Source organism: Dendrobates tinctorius, unplaced genomic scaffold (genome assembly GCF_039654945.1).
Source record: "Dendrobates tinctorius isolate UK_male_01 unplaced genomic scaffold, ASM3965494v1 ptg000224l, whole genome shotgun sequence".
NCBI lineage: Eukaryota > Metazoa > Chordata > Amphibia > Anura > Dendrobatidae > Dendrobates > Dendrobates tinctorius.
In genome coordinates, this window is record NW_027361891.1 from 8,506,241 (window position 1) to 8,514,302 (window position 8,062).

The window sequence follows — 8,062 nt, forward strand, 5'->3', positions numbered from 1 at the left end:
CATTAGATACCACGATACTACAGTATTGCTATATATAGTAAAAATCAGTGTCTCCTATAACACCCTGCTTCTAAATGGACCACAGGAGAAATAACATGACAGACGTGGGATCCATGAGCTGCCACCTGACTGTCATGGCAAATCCTCAGTACCCTGACATCATTTGTGGGGATGGGTGCCGGGGCTGGATCACGGCACCTAAATGCTGCTGGGAGTGATGGAGGGTGCCATTTACGAGGTTAACAGCAGCGATCGACAATAGCGATGATCACTGCTGTTAAAGGGGTCTAGTCTAGCATGAAAAGTCTGCAGTCACTGTGTGACTTCAGACTTGTAAATCCTTCCAGCACATGCAGCCATGGATTATTTAACTTTAGGCCTTTTAGCGATCTTTTCATCTTCAGCTTGCTTAACCGCTCACAATAACAGTAATTTTGACCAGGGGTGCTCAAACTTTTACATGCCACTGTGCATCACAGGTGACGCTGAGGCACATAAATCACAGGAGATTCTGGGGGCACATACATCACAGGAGACGTTGGGGACACATACATCATGTGACGCTGGGATACATACATCACTGGAGGGGCTGGGACCCTATATACAGGTGTTTCTCAAAATTAGAATATCATCAAAAAGTTAATTTATTTCAGTTCTTCAGTGCAAAAAATGAAACTCATATATTATATAGAGTCATTACAAACAGAGATCTATTTGTTATGTCTCCGACATAATTAATGACTCCTGAACTGTCTATTTTGATAACATACAATGATTGCTGTATGTACAGAATGTTCAGATTTACATAGTTTAATGTTTAGTGTTTTTGGCTCCATCTAGTGGCCAAAAGTTATAAATGCATGATATTATTTATTCAGATATTATTTTTTCTATCTACTGGCTAACACAGTACAAAGATACACATCTTTCCTGTATCATGATATTATTTCATTACCCAAAATTCATCCAAAAATGAACAACAATGTATTACTTCTCACAACAATGATACACCAACTATGTCCCCAATGATATAAGCATGGAAACACCAAAAAGCATCTCATAATTTAATATAAAATATATAATTTTATTGAGACAATTAATTACAATATACACAGAAGGGATGCATTTAAAAGGAGGGACCTAAAAATCCAAGCTGTGCCAAAATAACGTGCGGACAGTAATCCTATATCAAAAGCACATACCAACAAATGTCATAAAATTTATATAAAAGGGCAAGGTTTAAACCATAATTATTTTTACAAAATATGCATTATCAATTTTTGGTTCAACCGATTTCCCTAGTGACCAGATGTGCCTACATACTGACAGGAACAAACCCCCGATAAATACCGGCTGTAATTAACATGCCCAAAAAGTTTGTAAAATAGGGGGAAATAAATTACCTGACACCAAGAGTGCTGCCCGCCACACAGACAATGGAGTCCCTCTGCCCGACGCGCGTTTCGCTTTGCTTCTTCGGGAGGCGTTCTTGGTGTTTCCATGCTTATATCATGGGGGACATAGTTGGTGTATGCATGATATTATGCATTGTATTTCCTGTATTATTTCCCTCCAATTCCCAATGCATCCTGGGTAAGTTTGCAAAGTACCATGGTCTATTCCATCCCCCTTTTTTCTTCAGTCTGCCATTTTCCATCAAGTCTGCATACTGGAAGCACCTCATCCTTCTTCCCCTGCGTTAGCATCGCCGGTAGGTCACATGTTCCCTCTATATATTCCTATTTCCCACATTAGCCAGCTTAGTTAGTTCTCCCCATTCAGCTAGTAGTGCAGATTGTGTATGCCTATGTATATTGTGTATTCCTAGAGACACAGCACTGATTCTATGTATTTGTCTTGTATTGTAGTTTCACCATCTATATGCCTACGTTCAATAAACCACAGATTCAACTACAGTCTCTCTTATTGGACCCCGGTATAGCGGTTTAGCTCCTTGTTCAGCTATATGAATCCCGTTCATTTAGCTGAAGACAGGACAGTGAAACGGCGGCTCTCCAGCTAGTGGGAGTACAGCGAGAAGCACTTTCCATCTTGCAGGACCGAAGTGAACAGCGGCTCTCCAGCTAGTAGAACTCAGAGATAGAAGAGTCTTCCATCCTGCAGAGGCCAGTTACACAGCGCCATCCAGCTAGTGCAATTCAGGGAAAAGACAACCCTTTATCCAGCTTGCAGGAACTAGTAATGCTGCAGAAATTCATCTAGTGAGATTCAAGTCACCGGCTACACAGAGACTAACACAGCTACAGCAATCTCTGCACAGCCAAGCATCCCTTTTAATACACCATGTCCCACAAATCACACAGGACAAAATCTGCTATATCTGTCTCCTCAAAGACTATCCATCAGCAGCGCGGTCGCCATTGCCCACACAAATGCGGAAGCTGCCAAAATGCGAGCACGCTATGCTGAAGAAGAGATGCAACTTAAATTAGAGAAAGCACGCTTAGAAGACCAAGGGAGAAAGTCTCACATAGAGAAAGAGAAGTTACGCATGGAGATAGAGAAGTCATGCTTAGAAAGAGATGAGCAAGAGAGAAAGATGCAGTTAGAGAAGGTGCATGTGGATGCTGCCTTAGAGAGCCTACCGGTAAAAAGGAAGGCTGCTGCAGCACTGGCAGAGGCAGAAGCACTAGAAGCTGCACGGAGCTGCATAGCCGTAGCAGTGCTTCAAGTCTGAAGGTGCCGTTGCAAGATTCACCACAACGCACATCTCAATATGTTAATGAACTTCCTGATCCAAACTATAACCAAGATCACGACACATCCAGTGAAGCGAGTGAGAGTCATCATGAGGCTCAGCTCCAAGAAAATGTGGAGCAAAGCAACTCTTCTGTCTACCTTGCCCCTCACCAGGTAACCAACGTGAATCACCTTGCTGACACACCGCACGTCAGACCGAAGCAATATGACACCGGCTGGCGCTACCAAGAGGATACTAACAGGTATGAACACACCTCATATCACTATCAGGGTGACCCATCACCAGTATACTCTGCTGACAAAAAAAAGGGTCTTACCAGCTCACTTGAAAACAGCCTGTGGTGTGTGGGAGCATGGAATCACGTCGTCCAGTGTGTAGTTACTCCAGAAAAAAGAAAAAAATTCCAGCTACTATAAGATCCATTTATTGAGAGAAAAGTAAGACAGAGTTCACATGATTGTCTCTATTACGCGTTTCGAACACCCACACTGTGTTCTTTATCAAAAAAGCTGATAAAGAACACAGTGTGGGTGTTCGAAATGCGTAATCGAGACAATCATGTGAACTCTGTCTTACTTTTCACTCAATAAATGGATCTTATAGTAGCTGGAATTTTTTTCTTTTTTCTGGAGTAACTATACTCTGCTGACAACCGGTTCACATCAGAACTTGCTAGGATCTTCACACGACGTGATCTAGTTACTAAGGGACTCTTGAAATTCACTGACCACGCTGAAGGTTACAGAGCTTGGAAAGCTTCCTTCCAAAATGTTACTAGAGACTTGGGGCTTTGTAGACTTTATACACGAACAAGCGACAATCAGAAATGATCCCAGCTTTGACTTTGCAATGTCATATGCTGCACCACCACCAGCTGCAAACCCATGCCGAACATCTGTGGCAGTGCACAAGACTAATGTTTCTTCTACAAGTTCCAATTACAGATCTGCTGGCCACTCTCAATCAGAGACAAAGGTACAAGAACCTGACAAGCAGTGCCCGCTTCATCAGAAGCCTCATCCTCTCCTGAAATGCAGAGTGTCATGATTTGTAGTTTTGCCCTGTCCTGTATTTTGTATAATATGTCATTTAACTTTTCTCTGGTTGTATTTGCTGTAAATTAACCATGTCTCCTTCCCCCAATACTTTGCAATGTCTTGTGATGTACCTGGACCATAATCTAATTTAGGCTTGTGTCAACAACAGCTAGTGGAACTTTGGCTATTGTTTCCTAAGCAGAAGATAACCTACAATACACATCCTGTAGACTCAGTGGAGCCCTTACATTTCTAGAATCTTCTGATGGACCAAACCATTGAATAGTAGGTGTGACCCCTACCCCCCTTCAGATGGGCTGATCCCAGGAGCCCTGACAATACATTCTTGTTTTAAGATCAGTTGTGATTTGAGTGCGGACGTGAAGGAGTCACGAACTGAGTTGAGGCCAGCTCGTGACGTCCGTGGGATTGTGTGGAATCCTGTGGACTATTGCAAGGATTTTTGTTATCGTATCTGGCACAAGGACTATCGTGAGGTGCCCGGATTTGTTTCCATTGTGTGGACTTATTGTGGACTTCTCATGGACTCCAAGGACATTATGGATATTTGATGTTGTATGCTCCCTGCCTTAATAAATCTCGTTGGATCGTCCCTTGGCATGTTGTCCCTTTTTGCTCTGTCATATACCCCGTCACAAACTGGTGTCAGCGGTGGGATCAGAGCAGAAGGAATGGAGGACAACGGCCCATCAACATCTGGAACCAGCACCGCAGAGTACAAGAACTGGACTGCGGTGAACCTACAAACAAAGGCCCGTGAACTGGGAGTCAGCTACAAGTGACTCTCCAAGGAGCAGCTGATTGAGGCTTTGGAAGGAGTTTGCCTGCAAGGTGACGCTGAAGAAGGATCCCCACAGCAAACGGAGGAAAGACTGCAGCCGGAGGTAAATACCCAAAAAAGTCAGTGGGTTGTGTGGTACGAGGAGGAGTTGGCATTGCTGGGAGAAGATGCTACCATAGAAGATAAGAGGAAGGCCATTCATAGAGCTCAAGAGAGGGCATTGCTGGAGAGGCAGCTCGCTGTGGAAGCAGCTAGAAGCTCCAGACTATAACCCCAGCACCCACCATGAGGGAACTCCCCAGAGTGTCCCGCAAAGATTTCAAGCCATTTAATGAGGCTTCAGGTGACATTGAGGGCTTCTTCCAGGACTTTGAGCATCAGTGTCGATTAATAGAAGTCCCGGAAAGGGAGCGAGTCCGACATCTGGTGGGGCTCTTAGAGGGCGGAGCTGCCGCAGCCTATACAGCTATGGGCCCTTGGTGGAACTGTGAGTATGCGGAGATTAAACAGACTATTCTAGAACATTATGCTGTGACCCCAGACACTTACAGGACCCAGTTCCGTACTTTAGCCTGTGATGAGGAAGTGTCCTTCAAGATGTATGCCCACAGACTCAAACAAATATGTCATCGCTGGCTGGAGGGAGAGGAGGCCTTAACTTGGGAGACCTACCTCCAAGTCATCCTAAAAGAGCAGTTTTACTTCAAGTGCCCCGCTGAGATCCAGGAATGGGTGTGTGAAAGGAGACCAGCCACTGTGGAGGAAGCTGCAGCTCTAGCTGATGAGGCTCTCACCATCAAGCCTCAGTGGAAAAAACTACTACTCAGTAGACTTAGGCAAGAAAGTGAAAGAACTGGGAGCGCAGGTGGTCTTCTCTTCCATCCTCCCAGTGGATGGCCATGGAACAAGGAGGTGGAATAAGATTCTGCAGGTGAACAACTGGCTACGTCGATGGTGCCGTCAGCAACGATTTGGATTTCTGGATCACGGAGTGAACTACTTATACGATGGACTACTTGCTAGAGATGGGGTGCACCTTACGAAGACTGGAAAGCATGTATTTGGAAGTCGCCTTGCTACACTTGTAAGGAGAGCTTTAAACTAGAACAACATGGGAAGGGAAGCAAAAGACCAGAAAAAGCCATACACCTGACAAATGCTATTGAGAACTCTGCTATTAGAAGTGGAAAGGAAGAACAAAGACGAAAGAATCTAATTAATAAAAATATTGGAGAAAGAGAAACCAATCACAAACTAAAATGTTTCTATACTAATGCACAAAGCATGGGCAACAAACAAGGAGAATTGGAACTACTAACACAGGAAAAGAAATATGATGTCATTGGAATCACTGAAACTTGGTGGGACAATACACATGATTGGAATACAAGACTAGAAGGATACAACTTATTTGCAAGAAACAGACTTGATAAACGAGGAGGGGGTGTTGCATTGTATGTTAGAAACGCGTATATCTGCACAGAGATTGAAGCTTCAGAGACTGGGAGTTCTGTGGAAACTGTTTGGGTAAGAATACAAGGACAGAACAATGGAAAGGACACCATTGTAGGCATTTACTACAGGCCGCCTGTGCAAGCTGAAGATATGGATGAACTCTTTATGCATCAAATGGCCAAGTTCTCCAAAAAATATGACATAGTTGTCATGGGAGATTTCAACTATCCAGACATTTGTTGGGAATCTCTCTCAGGCAAAACTAACAGGTCAAGGAAATTCTTATCCTCTCTTGCTGACAACTTTATCTTCCAAAAGGTAGGGGAGAAAACAAGGGGAACTGCTACCTTGGATCTAATCCTTATAAACAGGGAGGAAATGGTTGAGGAGGTAAAAGTGGCTGGAACCCTAGGAGGTAGCGACCATGCTATTTTAGAATTTTGGATAACTAGAGGCGGAAGACCTGTGAAGACTCAGACGTCAAGGTTAGATTTCAGAAAGGCAGATTTTAAGGGATTCAGAAAGATAATTGGAGGGATCCAATGGCTGGATATCCTTAAAGACAAAAATGTCCAGGAAGGATGGGAAATCTTGAAAAATGAAATTCTCGAAGCACAGTTGTTAACAATTCCGAAAAGAGGGAAGAATAGGAAGCATTTAAGGAAACCAGGATGGGTGAACACAGAACTTAAGCACATGCTAAAAAGGAAGAAAAAAATGTTTATAAAATGGAAAGAGGGAGGCATATCTAAAGAAGAATATAATGCTGTCTGCAGAACCTGCAGGGCACAAATCAGATTATCTAAAGCTGAAAATGAACTGAGGCTTGCAAGAGATGTCAAAAGCAATAATAAAGGATTTTGGGGATATGTCAAAAGTAAAAGAAAAGTCAAAGATGCTATAGGATTTTTACAGGATGAAAATGATGAAATGGTAAGACAGGATGTTGAGAAGGCTGAACTTTTAAATTCCTATTTTGCATCTGTTTTCTCTCAGAAAGGAAATGTACCACCAACTGTTATTCACTGTCCTATTAAGGGAATAGAAGAATCCAGGATATCTATAAACAGAAAGATAGTGAGGAAACACTTAGCTAACTTAAATTAATTCAAGTCTCCAGGTCCAGATGAATTACACCCCAGAGTACTGAAGGAGATAGCAGAAGAAATTTTTGAACCCCTCTCCATAATCTTTGAAAATTCTTGGAGAACAGGAGAAGTGCCAGAAGACTGGAGAAGAGCAAATGTTGTTCCTATCTTCAAAAAGGGGAAGAAGGTGGACCCAGGCAACTATAGGCCGGTGAGTCTGACTTCTATACCAGGAAAGATCTTTGAACAAATTATTAAACAACATGTATGTCAATACCTGGATAAGAATGAAGTGATCAAACAGAGTCAGCATGGGTTTGTAACTAATAAGTCATGTCAGACTAACTTAATTTCCTTCTATGACGGTATCACTGATTGGGTGGATCAAGGAAATGCTGTAGATATAGTATATCTTGACTTCAGCAAAGCATTTGACAAAGTCTCTCATACAATCCTTATTGAAAAAATGACTAAGTATGGAATGGACAAGGCAACTGTTAGGTGGATTCATAACTGGCTTAGTGATCGGACCCAAAGAGTGGTCGTAAATGGCTGCACATCCAGTTGGAAGAATGTCTCAAGTGGGGTACCACAGGGCTCTGTCCTGGGCCCTGTATTGTTCAACATTTTTATCAACGATTTAGATGAAGGAATTGAGGGTAAACTGATTAAATTTGCTGATGACACAAAGCTAGGAGGGATAGCTAATACTAGAGAAGAGAGAGAGAGGATTCAAAAAGATTTAAATAAACTGGAGAAGTGGGCAGCAACTAACAGAATGGTTTTTAACAGGGAGAAATGCAAAGTACTACATCTGGGCAATAAAAATGAAAAAAGCATATATAGAATGGGAGGAATAGGGCTAAGTGACAGCACATGTGAAAAAGACTTGGGTATACTAATAGATCACAGACTGAATATGAGTCAACAGTGTGATGCAGCAGCAAAAAAGGCAAAT